Below are 16,263 nucleotides of genomic sequence, written 5' to 3'. Positions count from 1 at the left end.
TTCCCTTTTTCCAGGATAACCCTAGAAAGTACCACCAAAATAGGGACACAAGGAAAAGGGTGAAGAAGGGGATATCCGCAGGCAAGACACGGTATCCCCCTTTTCATTTTGAGAACCCACCTTACCCTCCCCCTGCCTCTAAAGGCTGTTGCCAGTCACCTCCCTTCATTTCCCCTCATTCATACCACTATAGTACTGGGACAAGGAAGGGGCCTGCAAGCTAGTGTAAGGGTCAGTCATGTCCATATTACTCCACTAACTATGGTCATTCATTTGGGCCTGCACACCTGCAACCTGTTAAATGGTTGAAGGTGCATAAAAGGTGGGGCGACAAGAAAAGAGGAGAGACCAGCAGGAGAGAAGCCGGGCCGAGCGTTTCAGGCCTGAGGGGAGAGAAATCATGCAGAGGAGGGTCCTGCCTGGGGATCAGGATGCCATCGAGTACCGAGGAGAGAATGTGGCGCCTAGGCCTGGGCATGCTGTGAGAGGGTCACAGTGATCGGAGGCTCCCTCGTCAGGTGCCCACAGCAGAGGCTGCGGGGCACAGAGAAAATCCAGTTGCAGTAAGCTACCAGCAGCGTCCACGAGAGGTGACCGAAGCTGCCGGCAACTCACAGAAAGAAGACCGGAATGCGAGCAGGGCTTGCAATACAATGAAGACGTGTATGCATGCGGAGCTAAAGAAGAGAAAAGCAGCCGCCCGGAGGAGCCACCAGGACCCGGTCAGTGAAAAAAGGGAACACTCGTACCAGGGCGCTCCTAGGGGCTATTAAAGGGCACAAGCAGATGCAGAACAAACAAAATTATATGTGTGAGATGAAGGAAACCCAAAGTAAAGGGTTGTAGTGATCAAAATGAACAAGATGAACTGTGAGTGAAAGAATAAGAATTAAGAACTATTGAATACCGAATTAAAGGAAAGCTTTTGATTAGCCTATGAATGGAAGGCGAGCTTGTGTGAAACACACGTAAAATATTGAAAACCAAAGAACGAATCTTGTGAAATACAATGAAAAGCAAGTAATGAATATTACAGAAAAGTGTGAAAGCAATGTGTTTAATGAAAGAGAGCCCCACAGAGTGAGCTGAATAAAAGAATAAGTTGTGGCAAAGTCAAGAGACTGGCAAAGAGGAAAATACATTGTGGCAAAGCCAAAAGGATGGCGAGGAGAAAGCCAAGTGAATGCGAATTAGAACACAGGTGCAGTGACAGAAGACCCTGTGTGGGCAAGAAAGCTTAGGGCTACCGATTGCGTGACTTGTAATAGGTGTCATGCATAGGAATTCCACTTGGTCGGTATGGTGCAGGTGGAAACATTGGGGAATATGGTCCCTTTATCACACAGCCAACATGGTGCCCGTAAGCTCCTCAGAAGATCATCTCTTACTGCGGTTTAGTTGTTTCCAATATGGCCCCCGGCTGAACTGCCCAGAAGCAGCATTTGTGTGGGAACCTACATGAAGGATCAATGGACCTTGCCGGATGCATTGCTTCAATCTTGACCCGAAAGCTAATATCAGAATTCTGTTTTCTATTTATTCTGCTTTTTCTCTGTTCACTTCTGTTTCGCCCCTCCTTTCTTGCTACATGCCTTCTCCTTGTGCTCTTTTTTCTCTATCCCTCCTAGCATCGATTATCCCTGTGGGACTTCTGGACCCCCAGCCCGGCAGTCTTCCCTGCAGGTCAACTCGTGCATCACCCGCCGGATCGCCTCATCGATCGCAGCGCAACCCGTGCATCATCTTTTATATCCTCTCTGCGTTTTCTGTGCAGCACGTTCACCTGTATCTTGAAGTGCCATAACTATATTATTTCTTGTTATTGTTCCGCATTCTGTGTACTGCTGACCCTCTGGGCTATGCCTTTCGCTTTCCACATGAGGGTTATCAGTTGCTGCAGTTTGTGAAGAATAGTAACACTATGGGCCTCATTCAGAGTATGGAGGTAGTCCTGGCGCTATTTGCGCCATGACTACCTCCCATACCGGTACCGTGTCCGGTTTGGTGAGATGGGGACTTACCGGTCCAGTCCAACCTTGGCGGGACCGGTAAGTCCCCATTCACCAAACCAGTCCCCATTCCCATTTCAGCCCCCATAGGGCTCAATGGGAAGGGGGAAGTAGCTAATAACGGTACCGCAATTTGTGGTACCGTTATTGGCTCTGATTTCCCTTAGCGGGTCCCGTCCTTAACGCCTAGTAGGTGTTAAGGAAGGGACCCGCTAAGGGAACTCATAGTAGGGCTCAAAGGGATTACCGGCACCAATGTCCTTAACGGTGCCCGGTATCCCTTTGCGCCCTACTCGGAATGAGGCCCTATGTGTTCTCTGCATATCCATAGGGAATTACGAACTACTCTCTCCAAGGAGCGCTGCCTTTTCCCATTTACCTCAAGATCATTCTATTGAACATCCATTGGGTTCTCTGCCCCTGGAGGGTTTACAAGACCTTCCCACTGGCTTTGTGTTCACATTACAGAAAATGTTGGATGGTCCATTTACTGAATTCGGTGACTACACTACGTCAGTGGTAAGTGATCTATTGTGGTTCCGTTATTGTTGCATGGGGTCATAATTGGGTGGACCGCGTGGTCCGACAACTGTACCTATACCAGAGATACCCTGTCTGTGGAAGTCAAGGAAACATACAGAGAGCAAAGCCAAATGTATGAAAGGGATTGCTGAAGTGAAGCAGAGGAAAGCAATCTGCATGAACTGGCAAGGAATCAGAAAGAGTATAAAGTTGATCTGGAACTGGTTGTGAATCTTAAGAGGCTGAAACTAAGGATACATTGTCAAGGTGGACCAGCTGGCGTCTGGGAGAAGGAAAACCCCAGATGATGTACATTTTGGTGGCATTTTAGGAAAATAGAACCCTAAGACCATTGTGGAATCATGTTGCCTTCTTGGGGAAAGACACCTCAGGACCATTGTGGAATTGTATTGTCTTCTTGGGTGAAGGGAACCCCGAAACTGTGTGGAACTGTCTAGAACTTGGGGAAGGGAACCTCAAGACTTTTTGGAACTGTGTTGTCTTCTCGGGGAAGGGAACCTTGAGACTGTGTGGAACTGTTTTGAACTTGGGGATGGGGAACTGTAAAGTAAGCCAGGAGCTGGAAGAAGCTCAGAACTTTATTTGGAACACTATTTCTTTTATTGCTGACATCCCTACACATTGGGCCTCATTACAAGTATGCCGGTCCGGAAATAGCAGTGCTGGTTGCTCCGTACCGGCACCTTTTTCTGGTCTGGCATACTCTGAGTTGTGATGCTGCTAACACCGGCACCGCAAGTGACCTACCGTATCCGGCAACACGGTGACCGGAATCTGCTGCAAAACGTGTCAGCCGTGCCTGGGACACCGGCATGGCGTTAGTACATGCACATTCCGAGCTCCACGTACATGCAAACACCAGCATGGACATGCCGGTAGTACCATGAATTCCGCACCGGAAACACCGGCATCGTGGACCTGGCGTTAACTAGAGTCAGGGTGTGCAGAAACCACCCACAGGTGCCCAAGATCAGCCCAGGTGGCCCCAATTAGCACTGTAAAAGCACAAAATGACCACTCACACACCCCACACACCTTCCAACACTACCATGCTAGCAGTAGCAGTACTGGAGCTGGAGGCCCTGCATGCAGGCCTACTACTTGAGGAAGCAGGGAGGCATTGGATGTGGCACAGGTGCTTGAGGAGAAGGAGGGAAATCATGGCCCTGCAAAACAACAATGGCCAGCAGGGTGCAGCCCGCAGGCAGCCAACTATTCCACACATAAGGGCCACAACCTTCAACCTGAGCCAAAGCCAGACCCACCCTCTGTACCGGCTAGACAGGGAGACCATCACATCCATAATGGACCTGATCCATGATGACCTGGTCTGCCTCATATAAATCCTACAGCCCCCCCTCCCCTCTTGCTCAAGGTAGTGTCTGTACTACACTTTCTAGGCACGGGCACCTATCAACACACTGTGGATGAACTGCATGGACTATCACAACCCTGTTTCTCGCGTGTTCTGTTTCAGGTCATTGATGCACTCCTGCATCACGTTGCAGATCACATAGGCCTAACGAGAACAGCTGACCAGGTCAATACCATGAATATCGCTTTTCATGCCCTTGCAGGCATGCCCAATTTGATAGGTGCATTGGACTGCACACATGTGGTGCTGGTGGGCAGGCATGTCATTAAGGCAGTGTACAGGAACCGAAAACTCTACCACTCACACAATGATGGTGTGTGATGTCCGCCACTTCATCACCCACTGCTGTGCCATATTCCCTGGTTCAACCCACGACTCCATGGTGCTGCAGAACTCCATGCTGTCAGGGTACATGGCACGTCACCGCGGAGAGCGTACCTGGCTGTTGGGTGAGTGTATCTACCTAAGCATGTGTACTGTTCAAGGGGGAGGGGGGGGACAAAACACCATAGCGTACCTGGCTGTTGGGTGAATGTATCTACCAAAGCATGTTCAATGGGGGTATGTACAACACCTATCAGCAGTGCATGTGTGCAATGCAATGTGCAACAAAGAAATAGCATGCCTGAGTACAAGGACGCTCTGAACCCCAGTTACTACACTGGGTGTATTACCAGATCCTGATCATAAGGGCAAGTCACATTAACAACGTGTAATACATGTAGGCATACATATAATGCACTTAGCTTTGCAGCTCCGTTGTAGCTCCTGTTTCTATGGGTGACTTCTGAGTCGTACTGTGTCTGCTGCGGGTGCCGAGCCGGCATCTATAGGACTCAGAAATAATACAACTAGGTTGTGCACTCCCTCTTGCAACAGAGTGATTGTTTCTTTTCTTAGGAGGTGTAGGAACATTTAAACTGTCGTTCAGCATTTCGTTATGCTTAAGTAGAATGTTCCCCAGTTCGTTTTGTAACGTTCCCCATGCGTTGTTAGATTAGTATCCCCATGCGAGAACTGAACGGCAGAGCCATATTACTTATCTTTGGAGCCGCGGGCCTGGGCGTTGGATCAGAGAGGCAGGGTGCGGCCCTGCAAGATGATCATCCTTAGGTGGACTGGATCCCCTCAGAAACATGTCCGCACAGTTGGGAATCTGTGGCACAGAAGACTTGATGCAGCGCGCATGCGCGCTGACACAGGTGTGGCTCAAGGAGCCTCCTGATATTGTGTGAGCCCGTGAAGGTTGCTGGGAGACGTAGTCTCTCTCTCCCCATTACACTTTTTGCTGTGGTCTGGGGTGCCTGTTGCTCTTTCCCCTGTTGCTGTAGTGGGTGGCTGCTCTCTTGCCTTGGCCCAACACTAGGCACCTACAGAGTGGGCAAATATGGCATTTACTGTGAGTGATGTGTTTTTTAGGGTTCCTTGCACATGCAACCCTACCAACCATGCAAGCAGCCTGTGTGCTCCCTACACCTTTGACTGCCTGATCCTCTGCCCCTCACAGTACACCCCGCTCCCCAGAGAAGGACCAGGCTTATCAAGGTAGTTTGAGTGAAAGAGGCGCAAGAGCCGGGGGGAACATGAATGTTACTCGCTGGTTCCCAAGAGCGGTCTTCTGGGCCAAACCCCATCCAATCTACCAAATAATGAAGTTGACCCCCTCTTGCATGGGAATTCAAGATAGCCATTATTCCACATTCGGGATAACCCTTCCCTAGGATGGGAGGTGGATGTGTAGTATGTGTAGTGGCTGATGCAGGTTTCAAAAGGGTTGTGTGGAAGACTGGGTGGATTTGCATATGAGTTGGCAGTTTTAATTGCATGGCTACTTGGTTGATCACTGCTTCAACTGTGAAGGGCTGATGTAACAGGGTTGCAATTTGCGGGGCCCAGGTAACTGGAGGTGACGAATGGGAAGCCACGCTTTATCCCCTACACAGTAATGGGGTTTTGGTCTGTGCTTTTTGTCTGCAAATCTTTTGTAGAATTCTTTGGCTTATTCTAGGTTGGTGTACACATCTTTCCAGATATGCATCTTTCCAGATATGGTTCTTACGGGTCTGCACGGGAGGCGGGTGGTTGAATGGCGGGTTGTTTACGGGGTGAAACCCATAAGTGCTAAAGAATGGTGAGTATTTAGAGGTGGAGAGTCGTGAGTTATTATATGCCAATTCTGTCATCCAAATGGCCGCCACCCAAATACCCTCAGCACTATGATCGGAACAGCGGAGGCACTGCTCAATTGTCTGGTTTAACCTCTCAGTTTGTCTCTCTGTTTCAGGATGGTAGCTTGTTGACAATCTCATTGTAATGCCTGTGTGCTTACAATGTGCTCGCCAAAACCTTGACGCGAACCGGGTTCCTCTGTTGGAAACTATATGTAGGCGGATGATATGTTGCATAAAAAGGACTAGCAAAACACTGGCTGTGGGAACTCCCTTGCATGGTATAAAGTGGGCCAACTTGGTGAGTGAATCTATGACAACGAGGATGTCTGAGTTCCCTTGGTCAGGTGGGAGATGCCGTGGCACTGTGGGCATTGGTAGAGGACGCAAGAGGCCAGCCTGGTTTTGATGGTCTGGTTTGTTCCGAGCACAAGTTTTGCAGTTCTGTACGTATGACCGAACATCCTTGTGAAGCGTTGTCCACCAGTAATGTCTTTTTACCAGGTCTTTGGTTTTGGTAATGCCTGGGTGCCCTGCCACCGGTGAGTTGTGGCACCACTTTAATACTTGGTTCTTCAATGCCTTAGTAGGTACGTACAATGCAGTGCTGTGGTATGATAACCCACCTTTACTGTTTGTTTCTGTGTGCCGCACCATTGGTGTAATACTTGGGCTGACATAGCCCTACCAATGCGTACAAACAGATCAGCACTGGTGCTTCCTATTATATGGGTAGGGTGGTACAATGGGTCTTGGGGTTTCTTTTCCTGCTCATCACTTGCCTCATCTGGGTATCGAGACAGTATATTGGCTTTCCTATTCTCCTGACCTGGTGGGTATGTGACAAACAAAATCGAAGTCCATCTTAGCTGGTGTGGATTTAGGGCTCTTGCAGACTTCAGGAACTGCAGATTCCGATGGTCCGTCAATACGGTGACAGTATGCCTGGCTCCTAGTAAACAACGCCTCCATTCTATAAAGGCTGCTTTGATTGCTAGGCGTTCTCTGTCGGCTATGATATAATTCTGCTCCACAGGGTTTAGCTTTCTTGAATAGTAGGCTACTGGATGTAGATGACCACTCTGGTCCTGTTGTGATAGTATAGCTCCAACAGCGTAGCTGGAAGCGTCCGTCTCCACCAGGAATGGTTCTGTGGTATCTGGGTGCAGAAGAACCAGGGCTGTTGTAAAGGCTTCTTTTAGGCGTTGCAAACTTTCCTCGGCTGCTGCGTCCCACTTGAAAGGTATGCACTTACGCAAAGTCGGGTAATGGGCACAACTTTTTCTATGAAGTTGTTTTTGAACCGGTGGTAGAAATGTGCAAATCCCAATACTGCTTGCACTTCTTTCCCTGTCTTTGAGGACGGCATATCCGGGATGGCTTGTACTTTCCTGCTGTCCATCCTGACTCCATCCAGTGATAGAATGAATCCCAGAAACTACAATTTTGTGCAGTGGAAGTCACACTTTTCTAGTTTGGCGTACAGATGGTTCTCTCTGAGCCGTCGGAAGACCGCCTTGACATGTTTTATTTATTTATTACATTTTTGGGATTTGTGAAGTGCACTAACAGCCCATGGTCATTGAGGCACTGTTGCAAGAGAGTGTCTTAGTTACAGGAAGAAAACTTTGCTCATTATTACAGTGAGCGTGTAGCATGACAGTGCAAATTTAGAAGGTTACATACATAGTTGGTTACAGGTTTAGTAAATCATACAGAACAATGATGATTACATCACATAGATGGGAGAGGCATGCAGCCTAGATGGAAGCAATGGGGGGCTACGTTTATACGAACAGCATAGTTTTTATCGCTTTCTGGAAGCCTAGGTGTGACTCAATACTTCTAATGTGAGGTGGTAACGTGTTCCAGTGGGTAGCAGCCATGACAGGGAAGCTGGCACATCCTGCGCGAATCCTCCAGGTATTAGGGGTGGAGATTCGGTTGGTGTAAGCTATTCTTGTGGGTCTGGTTGTGATAGGTTTGGCTATTATTTGAGAAAGGTAGAGGGGGGTGCAATGCTTGTGCGAAATGCGAGCTAGAACAACATGCCGTCAATGCGCAGCCATTTTGGACACTCATCTCCCATCACAGTAATATAGCCTGCGTCTCTGCGAGCCTCGCAGAATAAACAAGCATTTCAGTAGCTCAAACAGAGCAAAGTCACATAGCTACATGAATATTATTGCTGAGTGGACTTACTGTAGAGAATAGTTATTGTATTGTCCACTGAAGGACGAATACAGGGAGGGAGTCCGAGTGCCCTGCAGGTGCATGATAATGGGTTCTGGGAATGAATGCAAGGAGAGGGGCGCTGGGTTTTTCCATTTCTGACCTGTTTTTTCCACCCTCTCTCCCTTCAACATGTGATCTGCTCTTCGGCCGAGGGCGAACACAACTGAAAAGGGCGGGGAAATGCCCCCATAAAGGAGAGCGCATTGCATGGCAAAAGATAGTTGGAATTTGGACCCCGGAGTGATGCAGTCTTGCTGAGAGGGAGGATGCTCCGCCTCAGACCCCGTTAGAACGAGTGATCTCTTCGCCTACATGCGGAAGGACTAAGCAGTGTTGTAGTGGCCAAGATGAAGGTGTCTTCTGCTGCCCCTCTAACAGTGACGTCCCTTATATCTATATCTTTATATATCTAAGTGTATGTTTGTCTATGTATGCTAATCTCATATATACATATATTGTGTGAATAAAGGGCCTGTAACGAGCCATTTGTTTTATGATAATGGGTAGTTTATGTGTGTTTTTTTGCTTGTCTGAGTTCAATAACTTGTTTTGCCAGGGGTCCGGAGTGTAAGTGTTCGCCTCACGTGGCCAAGCAAAACAGGGGGCCATGTTATGGACCCATTTGTGCATAAGGGCAACAGTTTTAAAGACAATCTGCAACTTGATGGGGAGCCAGCGAACCTACCACCTGGTCTCTGCGAAATGGTCGCTCTCACAAAAGCTGGTGTCGGCCATGAGGGCATTATTTTGGACCGTTTGTAGTTTCCTGATGTTTTTGGTGGATTTCCCTGCTAAGAGGGCATTGCAATAATCCAGCCAAGACCCAATTATTGCTTTCGCTATAGTGAGGCAGTTCTGTTCTGACAGAAAGGGTCTGGCTGCATTAAGCAGTTTAGAATGGTAGGCTGCTGTGGATGCAATGGCTTTGACCTGCTTGCTCATTGAGAGATTGAAGTACAAGAAGGCATCCAAGGTCTTGACAGCTTGAGATACAGAAATTGGTGTGTTATCAATCTTGAAGGAGCTGTATTGATTGTCCAGTTTTTTTATGGTTGCGGGTGATCTGATTAGCAGAAGTTCGGTTTTTTCACCGTTAAGCCACAACCAGTTTTCTGTCATCCAGTTTTGAAAGGTGGACTAGATGGAGTTGAGTGTTTTCATGTCGGACTCATAGTCGCCGGTGAGGGGAATGAGGACCTGCGTGTCATCAGCATGATTTGTATATGTGATGCCCAGCGCGTCCAGAATGTTGAACAGTGGCCTCGTGAACAGGTTGTAAAGGGTCGGTGAGATGCAGGAGCCCTGTGGAACTCTGCATTTTATGTCGCTTGGGTGCGCACAAACTGAGTCAGAGAAGACTTTCATGACCCTTTCCTGGAAAAACGAGCTGATCCAAGCTATGGCCTTAGGGGAGAAATTGGCAGTGGAAGAGAGATGGTGGCAGAGGGAATTATGGTCCACAAAATCAAAAGCTGTGGACCGATCAAGGACAAGAAGGAGCGCTGGTTTGCCGGCGTCTCTGAAATCGTCTATTTGGTTTTTGAGGTCTAAAAATGCTGTTTCAGTCCCGTGTTCAGGACAGAAGCCTGACTGTTGGAGGCCGAGAAGGTCGTGAGACTCGAGGAATTTTTGGACTTGCAGATAAGCTGCCTTGCCGAGGAATTTTAATAGAAAGGGGACCGTGGTGATGGGTCTGTAGTTCCCTGGGACAGTTGGGTCAAATGTGGGTTTTTTAAGGAGAGAACGTTCCCATGCTTCCTTAAAGCCAGTTGGGACATGGCCTGTTGTGAAGGAGGCATTCATGAAGGCTGTAAGGAAAGGGGCAAGGGTCGGGGCACAATCCTTGATGAGTTGAGCCGGGCAGGCGTCCCCTTTGCAGTAGCTTGGTTCGATGGATTTGAGGAGGGCGATGACTTCTTGTTCGCTCATTTCCTTGAAGACAAAGGGGGGGGGGATTCACCCAAGGTGCTACTATGGTGGTTAGATATTTGATGGCTAAGTGCCTGTTGATGGGCAAAGATTTTATTTTGAAGAGTGTCGAGTTTGTCCAACATAGCAGATTGGATACTATTACACCAGTTTTTGTCTTTAAGGAGGGTCGGTGGAGGTGGGGCGGTGTGTTTCCAACTCTCTGAAGATGGCAAACATTTCTTTGGTCCCTGATTTAGCATTTAATGTCCTAGTGTTGAACGAGGTGGCTTTAGCTTTGATTATAGTGGCTTCATATTCCTTGGAGATAATCTTAAAAGCTAGCTTGGAGGAGTCGTTAGGCTTAGTTTTCCAATAGGAGAGTGCTGTCCTTTTCCCGAAGCATAGCTCAAGAAGCTCTTGGGAGAACAAAGCATTTGAGTGCTTGGTGCGCTTAGCTTTCCTTAGGGTGAGTGGGGCGTTGGCGTCAACCGCTTGGGAGATGATGTTTTTGAAAGCACTAGCAAGAGTTTCTGGGTTGCTGGAGAAGGAGGGCTGAAGGGCAGGCACCAGGAGGTAGGGCGTGAGTTTTTCCTTCGTGAGCTGATGAGAGCTTCTGGTGAGTGCCGGGGGGAGGGTAGTCTCTTGCTTAGGGGACCTCTTAGTGGTGTTGAGATCAAATTGAATGAAGTGGCGATCAGACCAGGGAATAGGGGAGCTGTCCATGACAGCGAGAGGGCAGTTATGGTGGGCAATCCAGTCAGGGTGCAGCCTTTAATGTGAGTAGGCTCTGTAATGGCTTGTATGAACCCTAGGGTAGGTAAGGCTTTATTGAGGGAGGCTTCTTGCGAGTCATTAGGGTAATTAAGGCCTAGGTTAAGATCTCCCGGCAGGATAGATTTGGTGGACTTTTTTAGGTTATCACAGAGGGTATGAATAAGGGCATCTTGGAAGTCAGCGACTGGCCCTGGTGGCCGATAGACTACATGGAGGGCAATGGTACAGTTAGGGGAGGGGTTAATATTCGGAAGAAGGTAATCACTATTATAGCCTAGTTCCCCTTCCATCCTTCTGATTGGGATGGTCTCTTTTGCTATGAGAGCTACCCCTCCACCTTTCTGGAGTGGGCGGTCTTGCCTAAAGATAGTGTAACCTGATGGGATAGCAAGGGCCAGGGCTGGGCCTGAGGCTTCATTAAGCCAGGTTTCACTCATTATCAGGAGATCAAGGTTACAGCTGGTGACTAGGTCCTGAACGTCCAGGGCATGCACTGGGAGTGAGCAGGCGTTGATGAGGGCACAACCAAGGGAAGGATCCTTTAGGGTGGTGTTGGTTAAGGGTATTGGGACAGGTATATTGAAAACTGTAGTAGCAACCCTATTTGGCATGGGAAGTGCTGATTCAACACTATTAGGCACAGGCAGTGCTGTATCAACACTATTAGGCACAGGCAATACAACACCAACACTATTAGGCATAGGCAGGACTGTGGCAGCACTATTAGGCACAGGCAGTACTGTATCAACACTATTAGGCACAGGCAGGACTGTGGCAACACTATTAGGCACAGGCAGTTCTGTATCAACACTATTAGGCACATGCAAAACAACACCAACACTATTAGGCATAGGCAGGACTGTGGCAGCACTATTAGGCACAGGCAGTACAATACCAACAGTATTTGGCACAGGCAGTACTGTAGCAACAGTATTAGGCATAGGCAACACAATGGAAACATAATTTGGCACAGGCAGTACTATATAATCACTATTAGACACAGGCAGGACTGCGGCAGCACGATTTGGCACAGGCAGTACAATACCAACAGTATTTGGCACAGGCAGTACTGTAGCAACAGTATTAAGCATAGGCAATGCAATGTCAACAGAATTTGTCACAGGCAGTACTATATCATCAATATTAGGCATAGGCAATACAATGCCAACAGAATTTGGCACATGCAGTACTATATCATCACTATTAGGCATAGGCAATACAATGCCAACAGAATTTGGCACATGCAGTACTGTATCATCACTATTAGGCTTAGGCAATACAATGCAAGCAGAATGTGGCACAGGCAGTACTATATCATCACTATTAGGCATAGGCAATACAATGCCAACAGAATTTGGCACAGGCAATACTATATCATCACTGTTAGGCACAGGGAGGACTGTGGCAGCACTAGTTGGCATAGGCAGTACAATACAAAGAGTATTTGGCACATGCAGTACTGTAGCAACAGTATTAGGCATAGGCAATACAATGCCCACAGAATTTGGCACAGGCAGTACTGTAGCAACAGTATTAGGCACAGGCTGGACTGTGGCAGCACTATTTGGCATAGCACCACAGAACCAACAGCGTTTGGCATAGGCAATGCATAATAGGCAAGAGGTAGTGTTTGTGGGGCATCTCATGAGGCCTGGAGGGCAGATGGTAACATGTGTGCATTTATCTTGGTAACCATGGCACATTCATGCCCAGCAATCTGAGGCAAGATGGGGGTGACTGGGTGCGTAAAGCTTGCAGTGTTTAGTGCTGGAAGGTCTTCCGGTTGTGGAAAATGGAGACCAGACAGGGTTCCATGTGGTGATGCCTCCTGGTATGTTACAAGTGCTCAGGATTTCACATGCGCAACATTGCGAGCGGTTGGTTTGTGAAGGTGGACAGGGTGGAATGTAAACCTTACACGCAGGCACAAGTTCCTTATGTGAGGAGGTGGCTGAGAGGAGACAAGTTGCGCGGGGAGGGAACGCACACAGAGGCGAGTGCTCCTCTCCAGTAGTCGAAATGGGCGGGAGCGGTCGGGAGCATGCTCCTCTACTTCTTTTAATTAAGTTTTACTGTTCCTACACCTTTTATTTTAAAAATAAACCATTACGGAATGGTTTCCTTTTAAAATAAAAATTGTAGGGAGAAGTTAAAACTTGCACTGCATGGAACGTTCCCTTAAACAGCAGGCGCATGTGTTTTGGGGTTTGAATTGCGCTTGGGATGGTGCCTGCTGATTAGCTTTGTGGGAAGCGGTCCAGGCCAGTAGCGAACATAGTTCCACTACTTCTTTTCGTACACTTCGACCACTGCTCCTCTCAGCTAAAACGGCCAACAAGGGGTGGCGTAAGGTAACAGCAGGGCACACAGGAACATCACCGATAGGGGTGGGAACATTTTTATTAAATGCTGCATGACCCTTACCTTTCCGGGATGGCGCAGTGAGGTGGGTTGTGGTACCCAGAATCCTCGAGCAGCGGAGAGCTGCAGAGAGTGGCAGTTGATATGCTGTTCCTTCGAGGGGAAGTAGATCAAGATATCATTGGTGTAAACGATGGCAAACACGTCTAGATATCCATGAAGGACCTCTTCCAGGAAGTGCTGAAAGGCGGCGAGTGCGTTTCAGGGACCAAATAGCATGACTTGATACTCATATTGTTATCTACGACTACGGTTGATATTGTGAGACACAATCAATGAATATATTTGGTATTGCAGATATAGAAACCGACTAACCTGGTCAGACAGCAGTGACTTTAGATTGCAGATGTAGAAGATTTCCCCGTTATTTCTACCTCCCTCGGCCTGAATAGGGGAATTTACAGACCGAAGGAAGGCAGCGTTCACAGGGAAACCCTCTGGGGAAGAAAAGCCTGAAGTGTCGGAGGATCTGGAGGACTTCGGAACCTGGATGATGTGTAATGCCGGCGCTAATCTTCGGGTTCGGGATGATGAGCTGCGTTGTTCCCGGGATCGTTCCAGCGAAGGAGCTTCACTGAGAAGGTAAGACAACAGGTAAGTGAGTGAAAGTAGTAAGCTTGGGAAAAGAAAATAGTGTAATCGGAAGTGAAACCTACCGGGAAATAGTAACAGGTAAGATCTATGGGAAGTTGAATAGAACAGAAGGGCTCCTTGCAAAACAAAAGGGATACGTTAATGCCAAGCGAGAAAAAGAGATTGGAAAGAGGAAGAACTATTCTAAGGTACTTACAAGCCTCAATCTGAAACGGAAGAAGAATGAAATGTATCATTCAGTAGGTCCGAAGCCGTAGAAGAGATTAGGTTTGGCGAGTTTGGAGCCAAACGAAAGGAGCTGGTAGATGGCGGAGGAGTCAGTCCGTACGGGAGGAAGGTTGATGGCTGAGGTGGATCTGTCGTGAGGAAAGCTGGATAGGCGCTGAGGACACCTAAAGGCTGGAGACAGGGTTGCACAGATCTAATTCACTGCAAGAGAGAGAGAGAGGGTTAGGAATGAAGAACAAATAAAGAGAAAGGATATTGAACACCTAGAATCGGTAACTTACGAAGCATCTTTCCTAAGAGTAGCGACGCACTGACTGTCGGAGATGCAGTCGTTATATGCGGTCACATGATCAGCACAAGACGTCTGAAACGTACGTGCATAAGCTGCACAGTCCATCCAAGAAAGCCTGAGACAATCATGGGCCATCTTGGTGGAAGAAACCAACAATGAATGGCAAAGGCGGCTGCGATGCCACAGGGACCAGCACCAATAAGAGGATGTAACAGTATGCCCCTTCTCAAGGGCGGAGAACCCGGCTTACCAGGATGCAGCCGGAAAAAGCGGCGTACCAAACGAGGAGCATGAACCCCTGAAGCCAGTTCCCAAGATCGGTCAGCCGGGCCATAACCCTTCGAATTCACCAAGAACTGAAGGCGACCCCTACAGTAACGAGAATCACAGATGCCAGCGACCTCAAATTCAGGACCCAAAAGAGTTGAAACAGGGGGAGGATGAGCCACCTGATTCCGCAGGAAACGATCTGGAACAGATAGTTTAATTTGGGACACGTGGAAAACAGGATGTATCCTTGACCAAGAAGAAGGCAGCAAAAGACGAACCGCAGTAGAACCCACCAGAGACAACACCCTGAATGGACCAAAAAACCGGGGAGAGAGCTTTGAAGGAACCAAGTGACGAGGAAGAAAGCGGGAGGACAACCAGACAGAGTCACCAACAGTCAAAACCGGAATAGCCCTCCGGTGACGATCAGCATTCCTCTTGGCCCGATCCTGAGCTGCCTGAAGAGCCTGACGGGCGAGACGATGACCAAGTTGGATGTCAGCTCGGAGACTATTCACACCAGGCACCCGAGAAGAAGGAGGTGTAACAGAAGGAACAAAGGCATGATGGTATCCATAAGAGCAGTGAAAGGGACTCGTCTTTAGGGCAATATGGTGGGAGTTATTATAAGCGAATTCCGCCAAAGGTAAGAGTTCGACCCAGTCATCCTGTGCGGCAGATACAAAGCAGGGCAAATAGCCCTCCAAGGTCTGATTGAGACGCTCAGTCTGTCCATTCATTTGTGGGTGGTATCCAGAACTCAGAGCCCTTCGTATTCCCAAGTAAGTACACAGCTTCTGCCAAAAAAGAGAAGTATATTGGGGTCCCCTGTCAGAAACTATAGTGTCCGGCAAGCCATGTCGAGAGAAAATCTCAGAGATAAAGATCCGAGACATACGATCAGCATTGGGCAGCTTGGGTAGCAGGGTGAAATGAGCCATCTTTGTAAAGTAGTCTATAATCACCATGATGGTGTTGTGACTATCTGACTGTGTAAGGTCTACTATAAAGTCCGTAGAAATAACCTGCCAGGGCCTGTCAGGAATTGGCTTACGGGTGAGTAGACCCAAAGGATTTTGACGACTTGGATTGGAGACACGTGACACAGGCAGAGACATAGTCTCTAACATCTGCACGAAGAGTAGGCCACCAAACATGGTGTTTGATCAGATCCAAAGTGGAGTGATATCCTCGATGACCAGCCGCCCGAGTATCATGACACATATGAAGAACTTCATTCTGCAGGGTGGTAGAAGGAACAAATACTTGATCTTCATGAAAAAAAGTGGTTAATTGTCAGATGGTAAGTTGGTAGAAGGTTGTTGCATAACTGAAGATGCTGGGTAGTTGCTTGTTTAATTGTTTGAAGGAAGTCTATTAACACGGAAATGAAACTGGCTCTGGGAAACAGATATTCTGACCTAAATCTAGCTGTGGGTCGAT

This window comes from Ambystoma mexicanum, chromosome 7p, assembly GCF_040938575.1.
Source record: "Ambystoma mexicanum isolate Mex_15411 chromosome 7p, UKY_AmexF1_1, whole genome shotgun sequence".
NCBI lineage: Eukaryota > Metazoa > Chordata > Amphibia > Caudata > Ambystomatidae > Ambystoma > Ambystoma mexicanum.
The sequence above is the reverse complement of the archived record's forward strand: the minus strand, read 5'-3'. Positions refer to the sequence as shown.